The following is an 18,269-nucleotide window of genomic DNA, read 5'->3' as shown; positions in this document are numbered from 1 at the left end:
TCTCTGTTACAGATTATCATGCCATCCTCTTAGAAATGATGAAATAAAAGTCACAACAAAACAATCATCCCTTTAACTCTATCCATCTAAACATCCGATATTCCATATTCAACTAATACTCAATTAATCACCCTTGTGAATTCCCTTAGTGTCTGTTGTACAGGTGCCTTTTCCTGGTCTATTACTCCTATAAAATGCTACTCCAGTGGCTGCTGTATGGCTGGTGGAAGGTTGCTAACTTTCAGAGGAAGAGACTGCAGATGGTCTTGCAGAATGGTCTCATGAAAGATTGGGTTTAGGGGGGCCAGCTTCAAACTGCATCATCCAGGCATTGACAGCAGCAGTCTGGGCTGACTGACTGATAGGCAATAGCAGCGGCACTGGTGGAGTGAGAGTGGTAGGAACAGGAATGCAGTCATTTGATAGAGGACAGCAGGGTCATGCTCCTCAGAGCCACTGTCACTCCCCAGCACTGGTGCCTCAGTTGCCTGAGCCTGGAAACAAGGTATTTCATGACCACAGCCTGAGCTTTCACCACAGCACTCAAACATTGGGTAGCTCTGCTGGTGCTGCAGTGGAGTTGAACAATTATCCATCAAACTCTGCATCTCAGTTGGGTCTGCAAGCATTCTCATGAAATTGGCCACCACTTCCACACTGGAAAGCATGGGTTTCAAATCTGTGCAAAGCTTTGTGGAGCCAGACTTCTCGATTCTCCTTAACAATGACACAAGACCCCCTGGCAGACCTGTCAATGCACCAGGCATTCCTGCATGCAGGCCCATCAGCCTTTTGCTCTTCATTGTTCCATCGCAGTCCTCATCCGAATACCATGGCTGAGCTCAGATGAGACCTCGCCCTGCAGGGAGCAGGCACATGCCCTATTCTTTTACCCTGTCATGTTTGCACCTGGCATATGGCCGGTTACTCACCGTATCTTTGACTTCCTCTAATGTACACAGAGTGTCAGTAATTGAGCTGATGGGTGTGAGTGCGAGATTTAATGATTGTGTTTCTTCATCATCAGTGTACTGATCCTCCTGGCCTCCCCGCTGCTCCACCACTGCCTGGCCAGATGGCAGTTCTTGGATAACTGAAAGGAGAAAGCCACAAGGATAGGATTGTGTGGGAGCGGGAAGCTGGGAGGTTGGAGGTGGTGTGGGTGGTGAGTAAGGGTTGCATACTTACACTATCTGCAGCTTTCATATCATTAGAGATTGTGAATGAGGGAGAAGTGGGATTCAAGAAGCTGGATTACATAGGAACATACTACCATCTCCTATGATCTTGGCCTCTTCACTGGCCATGGCCTCAGAGTAACAATGGTGGCAAACACTGTCTCCTCCATGGGGTAAGGGCATGTAACCATGCCTGTCCCTGCTGGCTAAGTGCTGCTACTTCCAGTTATATGGCATCTTGTTCTGCGACAGAGATTGAAGCATGTCAGTGAGTGTGTTACAATGTGGATGGGTGATGTGACTGTCATGAACATAGGAACAGGGGTAGGCCACTTAGTCCCTTGAGCTGTTGATCTGCACCCTAATGCCTTCAGATAACGAAAATCAATCAATCTCAGGTTTAAAGGGTTAAATAGCTGATGGTGTAGACAAGGTGTGAGATGTGAATGTGAAATTTGCAGCAGTGTTAAATATGTGAGCATGTGATAAAGTTTTGGCTGTTTGGTATGAGTTGCGATTGATAGAGATTGTTGCTAATTAAGTAAAGGGGTTGTAGTGCATTGAACAGTGGCTTTGTTGTAAGGATATAGCACCTTGAGCAAATTCCAGTTTCTCTCTCAAAACATTTGGCATAGACAGTATTTAGTTTCTGAGTAATGGCTGTCATATCTAATTGCGTATGTGAGATATTCCTTTAAAACGGTGTCTGCTGGTAACAGTCCTTTTTTGAAAATGGAAGCATTCTGCATGGATATAACACAGATGAATTCACAACCTTGACCACTCAGGGGAGGTCATTAATCTTGTTTCTTCATTGCATTCAAGTCCTTGGGCCAGCACTGTTGGCATTGAGCTCCATGACTATGTGCTCCAATTTCCTTTTAAGCACTTGTCTGAATCACCTCTTGGTCCCCTGTGAGAAGAGGATTTCTTTTCTCCTGTGCACCTCCTGCATTAGGGTCTTGACTGTGAACCTGCTCTCTGCCATCCTGTATCATCTTTACTCTGCTATGAGACACTCTTCCCCAACCCTTCCGGCACCTGTTGCAGCCAGCATGTACATCCTCTTTAAGAGGTGCAGCCTGATTTTACATAGTACAGACTCACCTAAAGTGGTGCTAGCCTCGCAAAAACTTGGGTATCTGCTGAGGTGTGCAGCCACTCAGCAGCATGTTTAGCACTGGGCTGCATGCCACTATCATATAAGTGAGCAGGCAACAAGAAGCTTGCATGCTGCCTGCAATCCATTGAACTGATGTGTGTGAATTGTGTATTGCAATCCTCACATTCGTTTTTGGAGACAATACATTTTTTAGCCCTTTGACTTTCAATTTAGCACAATTAATTTTACGATGGCTGAATGAGATTTGGGGTAAATCAGACAAAAGTACCAGGAATTTGTGTGTATGACACCATTACAATGTTAAAGCTTTAGATTCATCAACCTGCTTAAAAATGAACAGGGGCTCCTACCACCTTCTAAAAATGATAGCAGAAAATTGGCTGGGCGCTAAAATGGGTAGGAGTAAGGATTAATGGATAACCATCTCTTTTCCAACTCTACCTTTTCAAATATCACTCCAAAATCAGATACAACATACGAAATTGAGGCCGGTAATTCCTCCAAGCCAACTCCTCACTATTCTATGTTTAAGCAAAAAAATTTCAAATATCAACTGAAATAATATAAAACACAATATTATGGTTAATCATTTTTTTGATGCTTTCTTTTCAAAAGAGGTGATGTTTCCTCTTTAAATGCAAGTTAATGCTACCCTGATGGTATTTATTTCTAATTTATCTCCATGGGAAAGTCCACATTGGTGAAAGAGTTGGGAAACGTGTTTGACAGCCCTGTGCATGACAGGTTTGAGGTAAGATCATTTTTTACTGGCTCTACAGGATCCCAACATCAAAGTTCAAAAACTTTCAGCTCTCCCACGCTGCTGTTGCTTTTATATTGCAACCTCTCAGATTAAAAAAAACTTGCAACACGTCAAAGCATGCTGTTTAATTTAACGCATTGAGTAGCATTTGCTAATATTGAAATCACCACCGTGAAAACTGCATTCCTTCCACCTCTTCCCATTGACAAACTGCATGTAGTGATTATACTCTTCTTCCTTGTGTGGTCTATTCAAATTTCAGGATTATTTGCTGCGTTTCACAGGCTTTGTAATGAGCTAGAATTGTAAGCGATTTGCAGAGGCACAAAAGGTTAGTATGTAACAGGCCCTTTAAGTTTTGCCAACAACCATTAAGAAAGAAGAGATGAATTAAGAATTAAGGATTTATGTTAGGCTTGTTGAGTTGGTAGCAGTGGTTTATTCCTCCACTTAGATTCAGCCAGGACCTTTCGCTTTTACTGAAATAACCCAAGTGTCCCTGTGCTGATGGTGAGAATTAAAACTTGATAGTTTTGTTTTGTTTTTGGTTTTTAAAATTTAAATGTGTTGCCTCAATCAGTATCACTCCTGCCTCTGAACTGGAAAGTTATGGGTTCCAGTGTTACCTCAGGGATCAAAATTGGTACTCCAGTGAGATAATGAGGGAGCACATTGTCAGAGAGACACTGCAGTTCCTGAGACATTAAATTAGTAGCCCATCTGCATGTTCAGTTATAAAGCAAAGATCCCACTGAACTATTTAGGGGTGATGGTGGTGTAGGGGTAATGCCACTGAACTAGTAATCCTGAGACCCATGGCAGAATCATCTCAGGTTTGCACTAAATGTGGTAGCGGGCAGGAAAAAGAACATTTTACCCACAGGCTGCAATGGCAGCTTTTCACGCCATATTGTCCCAATCCTGCCTCATTAATTATACATTCCCAGGAAACATGCTCCCAGGAAACATGCCATTTTGATGGTGGACGGGCTCTCATTCACCACCATGCCTTCACTTTGCTTCTTCCTTACACTAAGTGCCATATTTAAAGTGCAGCCGCACACACAGGTCTCAGTGCTTCCAGCCCAGGACTGCTACGCAGAAGACATAGGCCCGAAAGGAAAGAAGACTGCAGCCGCCTGATGCAGTGAGGCATCCCTGGAATGCCTTTTGAATGCCGTGGAGGCCCACCGTGATGTCCTCTACCCCCAGTCTGGCCGCAGGAGGTCCAGCAATCTCACCACTCCGGCTTGGTAGGTGGTGGCAGTGGTGATCAGTGTCAAAGCTGCACAGAAGAGGTTGGCCATCCAAGAGGATGAATGATCTCATCTGTACTGCCAGGGTAGTGCAACCATCTCATCACTCTAAACTCACACATTCAGTGGCATCTCACTCACTGCCAGCTCAAGGGACATCACCACCCATTCTCACACACACACCCTCTTATGTCCATCTGGCCTCATCTCCTTTGAAGACTGCATTCTCAGTTCTCACCATCTTGAGGCCACTTGAACAGATCAACTTTTTCCCCCACACTCACCCTGGTTACCCTCCTTCTGCAGCATTGTCTTCACCCTGCAGCCTCTTCCCTTGCCTGAGGCCACTTCTCCCCCTTCCACAAACAAGCCCTAGCCCCGCAGCCGTTGAAAAGCCACCTCCCGCCTTATGGCTGATCTGGTGGTTGGAGACCTGCCCACGAGCCCGCCTAACAGTGTTGTGGCACTGTCTGAGAAGCCTGGCACTAATGGCTGTGAGTGCTGCCTGAAGCAAGGTAGACAAACAAAGCTCGAAGTCCCGAGCGAAGTGCAACTTGCCAAGTGCATGTTGCTTATGTACAGTCGTGAAACACGTGCTTGGATGATCCAGCATGGGAGGATGATTCCGGTGAGCTGGGCTTATAATGATAGGTAGATGTATTACAATGAAGTTCCTGATGTCTGACAGCAGGAAATACGGGCCGCCATTGACGGGAAGAGTGGACGATCGCAAACTGGTTTCACGACGTTGTGAAACTAATTTTTGGCCTTCTCGTCATCTTGTTCACTCACACCAAACGGGCAAGGGAAAAACTGGCCCCATTTCCAACCCCCCCACCCATCTAATGCTCTGTGAAAGTGTGTTTGAATCCTACCACAGCCGTTGGTAAAATTTAAATGCAATTAAATAATCTGGAATAAAAAGCTAGTCTCAGTAATGGTGACCATGAAACCATCATCGATTGATGCAAAACCTTTCTGGTGCACTAATGTCTTTTAGGAAAATTGGAGCAGGAGTAGCCCAATTGGCTCCTTGAGCTTGCTCCGTCATTTAACTAGATCATGGCTGACCTTCTACCTCAATGCTGTCGTCCTGTGCTATCCATGTATCCCTTGATGTTTTTTGTATTTAGAAATCTATCGACCTCCACTTTGAACATACTCAAAGCCTGAGCCTCCACAATCCTCTGGGCTAGAGAATTCCAAAGATTCACCATCTTGTGACTGTAGAAATTGACAGTCCATGTGCTCATTCGATTTTGATGGCCCATTCATCAATGTTTAACTTAAGGAATGCAAAGATATTTGCGCTGCAGCACTATATCATGGCGATCTAGACCTATCATCATTGTGCGAATCAGCATCCATTGAGCTTATGAACTTGGCAACTTGCGCAGTTGAGTTCAGCTTTAATGACACCGTGTATGCCGAAATAGCTGGTGTTGCCATGGGATCCCCTCTAGGCCCAGCCCTTGCAAACATCTTTGTTGGGTCCCATGAGAAATGCGCCTTTGATGGAATGACACCTAACCTCCTACTCCTTACATATTTTCAATATGTGGATGATATGTTTATATTTAAATCCACAGCTGCTAAATAATCCTCAGTGTGCTAAGAATTACGCTGACAACCAATTTAAGATTGTCAGTCAGGCTTGCAATGCGGCACATTTCCATGTACTGAAAGCTTCATGTATTAATACACAGGGCCCCGTTCTTTGTAGACAAAAAGAACATGTACACACATTGCGCCGGTTTCAGCTAAACAAAGTAAGTGACAGCCATTCACTGACTCATTCCCCAGGGCAATGTCTTGACCAATCAAAGTCAAGCTGCCTGGTCTAACTTTCAATTAATACTTGGCAGTTAGCTGTCAGTCACCATCAACTGGTGCATTCTCCAAGGCAACATCTCTACCAGTCAGACTCCACTTGCCAACCAATCAGCACTCTCTTCTCATACAGCATAAATATGTTGTTTCCTCTGACACTGGTATTTTCTTGTGAGTTGTCCTGATGAGTGCAAGATGAAAACCTTCAACAAAAAATGTTCCTTTTTTTCAGCAATACTAAAGTCATCATTATTGGCAGTGCTTTGTAAAACATTCTATACCATTTTATCCTTTAAGTTCCAACCTTTAATAGACAATCCAGTTCCCTGAGAAACAGACAGGAATACAATTACAACCTATGTGACCTATAGTGCCTAACTGCCTCTACAATTAAATCATGCTAAAAAATGGCTAGAAAGCTAAATAACATTTTAAAGTTATTAATAAAAAGAATCCCATTTGTTGTATAAAGAAAGTAAACACAGAGGACAAGTGGTTTATGCAAAATACATTATGTGTTGTGAACCTCATATATCATTGTGCATCAAATGTTATTCCAACCCCTCCTCACCCTCCCTGAATCAGCCTTCAAGCTTCGAGCCTGTTTTGAGGCTTTCTAATTTTAAACTTTTAACCTCTGGTTCAAGGTTCTCCTGGATTATGTTTTAGTTTTCTTTAATCCAGCTCTATCAAACTCCCTAGTAATTTAGAACCCTAAATCCCACAACCATCCTGGTCCCTTTTCTCAGGAATCTCTTCAAAGCAAAAATGCATTTTAAATAGCGAATATATTATAAAGATAACATATTTCAGGATGAAAACACCTCTCAGGGCTCAGATAACATTGGCATGCTTTTCAGGTACTTTTCACAAACCATAGAAAATTGTTGTTGCATGCGGTCAATTGAACTTGAGACCTACACAAAATGCATTAACTAAAAGATGCAAATGTGTGAACAATGGCCAATTGAATTAAATGAAATTTAACATAGTGGAATGTAAAGTATCAAACACAGGAAGAAAAAGTTGGCAGCATGCATACTTCATGTACTGTGTTGAAATAGATGAACATAAATTTGAATAGATATCAGAAGACTCAAATTTCAACAAGTCCAATCACTGTTGAGCGATAATCAAGAAAAACAAATAGATTTTGAACTACATAGCCAAAATAATAAGAGTGTGGGCAAAATTTTCCCATCCCACCCACGGCAGGTTTCGTGGCGGGCGGGAGTGGAGAATCCAGCAGCAGGCAAAATGTCAGAAAACCACCGGCATAAAAACAGCTTGGAATTCTCCCAATGGTGTGTTCATGGTGGGTCGGCTATCCTGCTGACTAGTGACATGAATGCCATTTGCAATCATTAATATCTCATGTATACTCATTAAAACAGCTGCTCATTGCAATCTTGTCACACCTTCCAATCTTGCGTCACACTAACGGGAAATTACATCGGCCTCAAACCCATTTGAAAAGGCGTACACAAGTCAGACCTTAGTTCACTGGTAACTTCGAGGTGAGTGCTACATACGTAGCTTACCTGCCACAGCGCAGTGCCGGTTTTGTTGAGATGAGCACCACATTGCTGGGGCTGTAGGGTTGGTCTGCTCCTGCTCGTTGCCTACATTTTCCTGAAGAACACCACTGTGCTGTGGCACTCATACAGGCCTCCACTTTCAGAAGCTAGCACTTCAACTGGGTCTGGGATGTGAGGTGAGGGTGGAGTTGATGAACACAGGTGGGCAATGGGGAAGGAAAGTGCAGTAAGGGGGAAGGGTGAACATGAGGGGGGGCAACAGGGAGGGAAGACTGTGGAGTAGCAGTGAGGAGGAAGTTTAACACAAGGGAGACTTTCTGGGGTCACACTCTAATCTCTTGTTGCTACAGGAGTGAACAGGAGTCTGCTTAGAGAGAAAGGAGGAAGACATCCTTGCGATGAAAGCCACTGAAAGCCAGTGCCTTCATTAGCACTGTTAAAGGGCTACTCAGAACTCAGTGGCTTTACATCATTGTTGCTGCATCTCAAGTGTAACACATAGGAGAGTAGAATTTGGGAATGCAGGCAATAGTGAAGGAGGCACAGCTGTATCATATATGGCATTCCATCAATGAAGGCCTGTCATGTGTTCACCAGATTTGACACTCCTAATGGGCCACAGGGCATCCACTCATTGACCACGTGGTAATTGTTGAAGGTCAAACATCTCAGCTCCAGGACATCACTGCAGGAGTTCCTCAGGGTAGTGTCCTTGGCCAAACTATCTTCAGCTGCTTCATCAATGACCTTCCTTCCACCAGAAGGTCAGAAATGGGGATGTTCACTGATGATTGCACAATGTTCAGCACCATTCATGACTCCTCAGATACTGAAGCAGCCCACGTCCAAATGCAGCAAGGCCTTGACAATATCTAGACTTGGGCTGAGAAGTGGCAAATAACATTCATGCCACACAAGTGCCAGACAATGACCATCTCCAACAAGTGAGAATCTATCCAACCCCCCTTGATGTTCAATGGTATTACCACTGCTGAATCTCCCACTGTCAACACCCTGGGGGTTACTATTGACCAGAAACTGAACTGGACTAGCCATATAAATACAGTAGCTACAAGTGCAGATCAGAGGCTAGGAACCCTGCAGTGAGTAACTCACCTCCTGATTCCCCAAAGCCTGTCCACAATCCACAAGGCGCAAGTCAAGAGCGTGATGGAATATTCTCCAATTGCCTGGATGAGTGCAGCTCCAACAACACTCAAGAAACTTGACACCATCCAGGACAAATTAGCCCATTTGATTGGCACCCCATCCACAAAGATTCACTCCCTCCACTACTGACGCACAGTAACAGCAGTGTGTACCATCTCCAAGATGCACTGCAGAAACTCACCAAGACTCCTTAGGCAGCATCTTCCAAATCCATGACCACTACTATCTAGAAGGACAAGGGCAGCAGATACATGGGAATACCACCACCTGGAAGTTCCCCTCCAGGCCACTCACTATCCTGATTTGGAAATATATCGCCAGTCCTTCATTGTCACTGGGTCAAAATCCTGGAACTCCCTTCCTAACAACACCGTGGGTTTATCCTACACCACAGGGACTGCTGCAGTTCAAGAAGGCAGCTCACCAACACCTTCTCAAGGGCAATGAGGGATGAGCAATAAATGCTGGCCCAGCCAGTGATGCCCACATCCCGTAAATGCATTTTAAAAAACTGACTGGTCATTAATATACCACATCAGAAATTGGAGCACAGAGCTAGGTTGGGTCATTCATCTCAATTAAACTTTAGCATCCCACACAGAGCTCAGGATGTTACATCTGCGGTGCCATCTTGGTCATCTCAATGTGTGTGCTAGTGTCTCTGGGACAAGGCAGTATCAGCCACCATGCAAGTAGAGCAGGAAAAACTATGGACCTTTACAGTCTCCAAACGTGTCACCCTCTGAGCTTCACTTTCTTGCCCTTTGAATCATTAATGTCTTCAATGTTTCCTTTCAGAGAGAAGGCAAAATCAGATATGGATCTAGGGCTCAATGCTGCCTTTGTCAGGGTCCTAATGAAATGGAGGAGGCAAAGGAGGGAGAGGCCATTCCATGTGCAGCTCCAGCAGGAGGGACATGGACCAGCAGAGCCAGAGCATGAACAGGAGGGTCAGGAGGAGAGACCCAGACAACAGGGGCAACTTGCCAGACCTATGGTTTATTGTAGAAGAGTCTCCTATTCACAAATGAGTGACAGGCAATTGCATATATGTTTGCGCCTGTCCCGAGTTCTGGTACATCACATATGCCATATTCTTCGTAAAGACCAGATGCCTCGTAGAGTTGGAGAGTATCCCCTGCTGGTGGCTTTGAAGGTGACTGCAGTGCTAAATTTCTTTGCTTCTAGTTCTTTCCAGGCATCAACAGGGGACCTGTGTGGCACCACTCAATCCGCAACACAAGGATGCATAAAGGAGGTCACACATGCCCTTTACAGGAAGGCCTATCATTATGCCAGGTTTGCTCTAAACGAAGATAGCCAGGCTGTGAGATTCACCGGCTTCGCCAACATCTAATGACGCAACCACTGCTGCAACTGAGATGTGGACATGCCAAGGGATCTCCTCCTCCGCTGCAGCTCTTTTCTTCTATCACTACAATTGAGGAGGCACAAATGCTGCTAGAATATCAATGGCGATGAGCTGCCCTCACTCATTTGTGTTCCTTATGGAAGAGTTAGAGAACGCTTACATCACACACTTCAAATAAAGATTTAAGCACATTTCCCTGATGTCACACAAGGGTGCGGAGATTAGTTCAACTGATGTTGACATCACAGGAATGTGAATCTCTCAGTGGGAGACTATCACTGAGTGGGAGGATGGGTAAACCTCAAAATAAGAGGATTCCAAAGTACAAAATCACAATGTCTTCAGTTGCCCAAAACATTCACATAATCATCAAACGTATTAACAAAAGTGCAATTTATTTACATATCTAGCACACCCATAACCCAAAAGCAACATCAGCTTTTCTTAACTTTCCTAACTCTAGCCTGGGTGCAGCCCCGACATCCACAGCAGAGGTGGAGACAGTCTGCAGACGGCTATGTCCTGATGTCTGTGATGACCGTGGCAAATGCCTCTGGTGGCCCGAGGCCTGGAGGGCCCCAGCCTGATAAGGGTCACCTGCTCAGGGCAGAAGCGCCCTTGGTGGCCTGAGAAGCTGGAGTATGGTGTCACAGGCAGAGGGGGCTGTAAATGGCTGCACAACCTTGGAGTGTCCTGAGAGGAGGCCCCTGGGGTGTCTGACTGACACTCATCCTCCTTGTGGGTGCCCAAGGATCCTGCCCTTACTCCTGCAGGAGATGGGGCACCTGGAGGGAGGTCAAGGAGCCTCGTCCCCATGTCGCCTGCATCTTGATCTTGCCCAACAGGGTGTGTGACCATGGAATGTAGGGCCGAGCACAAATCTGGCAAGAGCTGCTGGAGCAAGGTCTCCATGGTGGCCACCAGGGTTCCCATGGTGACCTTGAGGTGCTCGCATGTCGGAGCCACGACATCAGACAGAACGCGGACAGACCCCTCCATCATTCGGATAAAAACAAAAAAACCGCGGATGCTGGAAATCCAAAACAAAAACAGAATTACCTGGAAAAACTCAGCAGGTCTGGCAGCATCGGCGGAGAAGAAAAGAGTTGACGTTTCGAGTCCTCATGACCCTTCGACAGAACTTGAGTGAAAGAACTCAAGTTCTGTCGAAGGGTCATGAGGACTCGAAACGTCAACTCTTTTCTTCTCCGCCGATGCTGCCAGACCTGCTGAGTTTTTCCAGGTAATTCTGTTTTTGTTTTGTCCTCCATCATTTGCTCTAGTCTGCTGAGTGACTGCCGAGTCTCTGTCTGATGTTCCGCTGTCTGTCGTTGCATCTCCAGCATAGATTTGGCGGCCGCTTCCAAAGGCTCATCATCTGACTCAGACCAAGTAGGTGGCTAGTCTCCAGCAGCTCTCCGAGTGCCGTAGACCTGGGCTGTCCCTGCCTCTGACTACCGTGGGGATGTGTCAGTGAGATGTTCCCCAGAAAGCGAGGCTGAGCCTAATCTACATCGGTGCCCCACAGACGCGTGTGTCTCTGAGGCAGTGGAGGGTGTGTATGAGCGTCATGACGGCTCTTCTGGAGCTTCCTCTTGGAATGCAGTTTAGGGGCTCGCACTGATGCTGGACAGCCTTGGGGGCATCGATCTGCTGATGCCTAGAAAATAGAAAAGAAAGTTTCAGTTAATGAGCATGAGCTAGGTAAGACGGCATGTAACTCACTGTGAATGTCAGATTTGATGAAGTGATGGAGCTGTGATCGTACTAGGTTGCTGGGAGAGGTTGATCTCCCCTTCCCCATGGGAGCGATCCCTGTCCTCCCCAGCCAGCTCAGCTGCAGCCTCCTCAAACTCAGTGAGGGCGAGGACGTTGGCTGTCCCTCCCCCGGTCTGCACTTTCTTGTGCATAAAGAAGAAAGAAAGGCAGGTGATGAGAAGGAATGGAGCAGAGGTTGGAGCTGCATGTCCCCTGTGTATGGTGAGCCCTCCCCAGAAGGGCCAGAGGATGGAGTGTGAGCAACACGACAGATGGGATGGTGGTGATTTGAAACTCTCAGTGAGAGAACGAGTGTTGATATATGTCCCCGACTTGTGGCTGTGTGAGATCCCTGAAGAGAGCAGCCATTTGAGTGCATGATGCCATGATGAGAGTTTGATATTGGAGGGTGTTGAAGGATGACTTACCCTGGCAGAGCAGATGAGATCATTTATCCTCTTCCTGCACTGGATGGCATTTTGGGCAGATGCCAGCCACGCTGACCTGCTCTGCAGCAGCCTCCCAGGATGGAGATGTGAGGCTGCTGCGCTCCCTGCAGCCATTTCTGGGATACAGGACTTGCCTGAGTGCCTGCACACCTCTGATCAAGGCCTGGAGGGCCTGGTGGGTGAAGCAGGGTGGTACCTTCTTCTTGGGTCTCTTGGCCTTCCTCTTCTGGTTGCCAGATCAACATGGCACCTGTACCTCCGACCCCACCAGTTGACGGTGGGTGGATGAATCAGCTCCTGACCCGCCAGGTGATTCAGCCCAATACTCTCCAAGTACAGAATTGGGTGCGAGTTCCCACCATTCCGGCCAGCGGGATGGGCGTCGCCCAAAACCACTCGCCACTGCACTCAGCCTCAAAAATGGAAAATTCCACCGTCTAAGTCAGAAAAAGAAATGCTTTAATTATGAAATGCATTAGCCTAATGCCATTTAGTTACTGACCACCCAACTTCCATCCCTGGTTCCTATCCTAGCTGATATTGTAAATGGTTCCCTTTCCTCAGCAACTGACCCTCCCTTTCAAAACCTGCATTGTCACTCCCCTCCTCAAAAAAATCACCCTTGATCCCCTTACTTTACAAACTACCACTGGCATCTCCAACACCTTTTTCCTCTCCAACAACCTTGAAGATGTTGTTGCCTCCTGTATCTATGACCATATTTTCAACAACTCCATTTTTGAATTTCTCTAATTTGGTCCTGAGACAACACCAAAATGTCCCTATACAAAATAACAAATGAGAGAAATTAGAAATGGATCACAGTGAGAAGAAGGGAGGACGGGGTATGAAATTCATTTGTTTTATACTCAGCGCAATGTTATTCCATTGAAGTTAATGAGGAAGAAAATTGGGCAGAGTGTAAATAGCCTGTTGTGTGCTTTACTCAAAACAAGTTTCACCCTTAATATTGTCCACTCAGTGTGTGATTGTTCCAATGAATTAATGATGTTATATGACTGCACTGAAATGAAAATCAAGAAGCCACAGTGAATAGTAAAACAATTTTTCAAACAATATGCAACAGTTTTTTCAGGATCATGAGCTGTATCCTCTGCTTGAAGAAATGAATAAGAAAATCTGTACATGTAAAGACAACTTCAAGTTCATACTCTCACTGACAAAGAAAGGGGCCTTTGTTAATAGGAAAGACACCAGCTAAATAAATGCTACCCCTCCAAGTGAAATAAAATAATGAGAACTCACAGTGGACTAATGACATCCTCAAGTGGCCCAAAGAGCAGATGACTCTTACTGAAAGGTTGTGAAGATCAGTGGAGGGAGGTCCTGGCACTACTGGGAGATTTGGCCCACCAGAGGAATGTTTCCCTGCTGACCCCGAGGTCTTTGCGGGGGTAGAAGGAAGTAACCTGACACACAAGGAGCAAGAAGAAGATCAGCATCTTGCGATTCATTCTTTTATTCACTTTTCTAAACAGTGCAAATGGTGATCACATTTTCCAGCTTCTTAAAGTAAAATGCATTTCCTTTGGTCATAGAGAATAAACTAAAAAGAGGGACTGAAAAACAAGGTTAGATGCCGGAAGATTATTGGCTGAGAAATTCCTTGAACTGCTCCTGATCTGCTGGCATTGCTTCTGTGCACATAGGCGCCATTTTGGCGCAGTTCCAACAAAGTAACATCCGTGGAACAGGAGCAGCTGTGAGGAAACTCCTAGGTATTGACATAGATATGGTAAACTTGATGACTTCAAATTAAGCCAAGAAAGTAGGGTGTAGGATTTAAATAAATGGAATTGAACAAAAAGTAAATTCAGAACATGTTGTGATGGAAATAGAGGGCAGAATCATCCCAGATTTTCACTAAATGTGGTAGCGGGCAGGAAAAAGAACGTTTTACCTGTTGGCCGCAATGGCGGCTTTTCACGCCATATTGTCCCAATCCCACCTCATCAATCATGCATTCCCAGGAAACACGCTGTTTCGCTGATGGGTGGCCTCCAGTTTTCCTGCCATGGTGTCACCTCCCTGCTTCTTCACGCTGGGCGCCATAGTTAAAGTGTAGCCATGCGTACACCTCTCAGTGCTTCCAGCCTAGGACTGCTGCACAGAAGATATGGCTCTGAAAGGTAAGAAAACTGAAGCCCCCCGAGTTCCTTTTGGATGCCATGGAGACCCGCCATATCATCATCAACCTCCACGAATCTAGCAGCTATGAGGGCCTCCCGAGCACACCTGCCTTGTCTGGTCAGTGCGACGGCCTCATCACTGTCATCTTCACCTTTGAGGACCTCCTCACTCTCATCCCCATCGACGTCCCTCTAATCAACGGAGATGTCCAGCTCCTCCATCTCCTCCTCAGCCAGCTCCTCTCCCTTTTGCAGCACCAGGTTGTAAAGGGCACAGCAGGTGACAATGATGCGTGACACCTTCTGCAGAGGGTGAGGGGAAGTGGTGGCGTAGAGGTATTGTCACTAGACTAACAATCCAGAGACCCAGGGTAATGCTCTGGGGACCGAATCTTGCCTTGGCAGAGGGTGGAATTTGAATTCAATAAAAAAACTGGAAATAAAAGTCTAATGATGACACGAAACCATTGCCGATTGTTGTAAACACCCATCTGGTTCACTAATGTCCTTTAGGAAAGGAAATCTGCTGTCCTTACCTGGTCTGGCCTACATGTGACTCCAGACCCACAGCAATGTGGGTTGATTCTTATTGGCAGGAATTGGAGACCAAAGTCACCACTCACCTGCGGCATTGAACAGGATTGTTCCGAGTGCTGTCTTACCGGGGTCAGTTTGGTCATAAACCAGCTGATTGCCGCCATGTTGTGGTACTAGCTGGTCACTTTGACCCCTCCCCCAGGCTTTGTCACAAAAATTCAGAGAATGCTTGTCGACTTCCCCTGGGACAAGAGGCTGCACTGGGTCGCTGCTGAGGTTCTGAGACTCTCACTTAGGGAGGGCGGTCAGGCGCTAGTGTGCCTACGCACCCAGGTGGTGACTTTCTACCTTCAGGCCCTGCAGCAATACCTTTACGTTGAGCCCCGTCCGAGATGGTTTGCCCTGGCAACATATTTCTTCCACCAGGTGCACGATCTGAACTATGACATGCAGCTCCTGTTTATAGACCTGAGGGGCCTTCGTGGCTCCTTGTAGGCGTTGCCCATCTTTTACCAGGACCTCACCAAAGTCTGAAACATGGTCGCCTCGCGACGCAGCTCTCCGCCGTCAGGAGTAGCGGCTATCGTCAGAGAGCCCCTGCTCAGGAATCCGCCCCTTCATCCTTTTCAGTGGCTGGTGGAGAGGAGGGCTGTGTCTCCCGGGGTGACCAGGATTGGGGACGTGCTGGGTGGTGGAGGATTGGGCTGGATGATTCCTTAGGAGTTGGCGCGTCATGCGTCTGTGGGCGTCCGCTCGCAGCCGATATCATTCAAGACCTTAGGACAGTTGTGCTCGGCCCCGACATTATATTGGGCCTTGAGGTGGCTCAGCTGCGCGGTGGTCTCCCGTCTGAGCGTCCCCTGTTCGGATGGAATTCCACATTGGCCCCAAGTCCCGAACCCTCACTCGGGAGCTGGTGCCTCACAATATGAGCCGCCTCATGGAAATGCCCTCCGTGCCATTTAGCACGGCACGGAGGAGTTTCCTGTACAGGCTGCTGCTGCACACCCTTCACTTCCTTGCCCTCGCCCGCTGCCCAGACACGTCCTGGTGTGCCTTGTTGCTGTCCGGTGGCAGAGGTCCCCAATGGGGGGTCCTCTACGGAGGTGTCCTCCCACTTTCCATTGAAGACCTGGGATGGAAGGTGTTGCATGCAGCAGTCCCCTATAATTGTAGGATGTGTCGGTTCACGGACTCCCAAGATACCTGCGCCTTTTGTGGAGTCCGTGGACCATGTTTAATTAGGGTGTTGTAGGCTGCACTCCCTTTTCGGTTATTTAAAAAACCTTTTATTAATGTCTTACTTGCACTTTAGTCTCACGCTCCTGATCTACGGGCACCCAGTGTGGAGGGGGGCTGGGAGGGAGGAGGACATCCTCATGAACCTGCTCCTGGGCCTGGCCAAGTTGGCCATTAACAGGTCCTAGCAGTGGGCGGTCAAGGGTTGTCCGACCCAACTGTTTGCCCCTCTCCCGTGCCTAGGTTCACGGCTGGGTGTCCCTGGAGAGGGAGCACGCAGTGTCTGCCGGCACTCTCGAGGCCTTCCATGCCTGGTGGGCACCTCAGGGACTGGGGTGTTTTATCGACCCTCTTAATCACATTTGGTTTGATGTTGTAAGTTTCCTTTAAACCTTGTCTTTGGTTTTGCGGTGACCCTACCTTAGGGGCTGCATTTTATTTTATCCCTCATTTTGTTAATTTAGTTTATTTGGTTGGCTTTAAAAGAGCTATGTCATCAGCCAAGTTCTCTGCGGGTAGCCGTTATCCCTGAGGAACGATCCCTGCAGCCTCTATAGGCCTTGGAAGACGTCACGGATCTGAGACCTACTGTCATGGACACTCCCTGGGAACCATGCACAGATCTGTAGGTTGCGTTTGTGGTGGTCGCACACCAGCTGAACATCAGCAAGTGGAGGCCCTTGCGTTTGGCATAGTTGACTGCTTGTTGCCACGGAGATCTGAGTAATGGCACCCTGCACCTGTGGGAAGCCTGAGACCTGGGCAAATCCCAGCGCTCATGCATCCTGGCTGTCCTGGTCCACGGCAAAATGCACAAAGTTGTGTGCCTTCGCAAAGATGGAGTCCATGGACTCGTGGTGCATTTGTGGGTGGAGACTTGCAATATCCCACAGATGTTATCTGTGAAGTCCTGAAAGGAGGCACTGCCATAAAAATTAAGTGCCATGGTCACTTTCAAGGCCACTGGCAGTCGATACCCTCCATGTCCCCCTAGCACCAAATCCTGCAGAAGGTGGCAGATGTGACCGACAGCTCCCTGGACCTGCGCAGTCTTTGGTGACACTGGTTCTTAGTCATCTGCAGGAATGAAAGGCGGCATCTTATAGACCCTGGGTCTAGCTGGGTGCCGACCAGTGACAGCTCTCTGTGGCTATTAAGCAGCGAGTGCCACCCCTTCCTCCTGAGGGTGCTGCTCCTCCCTCCGGGCACCTCCATCGCTCTCTTCTCCTTCATCTTCACTCTCTGTAAGCCATGAGGCAAACAGCTAGGCCACCAGGCTCCATGCATCTGATGCACTCCTCCTGCAGAATGAAAGAGAGAGATGCGTGGCGTAGCATGAGTTTAGAGAAAACCTCTCTTTGCTCAGTCTTCAGCCTTAATGCATCCCAGAGAGCGCTGGCAATCACTTGGATGGCCAGAGTTTAGCGTGGTGCATGGTTGCCTGAAACCTCACCCTCCTCTGCCCCACTCCACCTGACCGATTGGCAGCAGCTTTGCCCATTAGACTGCATGCTGTGCTCTCAGCTCAGGCACAGGCATTCTCCTAGCCCACACTGCAAGGCTGCACTGTTAGCTTGAACCATGGGGGAGACTGGTCCAAACCGGAATGATGACATTGCAAGGGGCTGTGAGCACCTCCACCAGTGACTGCTCCATGGCCAGCTTTAGCAAGGAGATTATATAACATGCACAGGCGGCCACCTGTTCTACAGTCTACCAAAATGCTCATTAGTTTGCAGTCTGTGCCTGAGGAGTGAAAAGCTCTGGAGCACTTGGTAGCACTTTGATGCCTCTGCTTGAGTGGGCAGATAAGCTAGAGGCCTGACTCCAAGCATCTCGATGTGGCTGCGTCTGAACTGGCCCAGTTGCGGATGAGTGGTCACTTTATACTAGGTTTCCCTAATGC

Source organism: Carcharodon carcharias, chromosome 4 (assembly GCF_017639515.1).
Source record: "Carcharodon carcharias isolate sCarCar2 chromosome 4, sCarCar2.pri, whole genome shotgun sequence".
Classification (NCBI taxonomy): Eukaryota; Metazoa; Chordata; class Chondrichthyes; order Lamniformes; family Lamnidae; genus Carcharodon; species Carcharodon carcharias.
The sequence above is the reverse complement of the archived record's forward strand: the minus strand, read 5'-3'. Positions refer to the sequence as shown.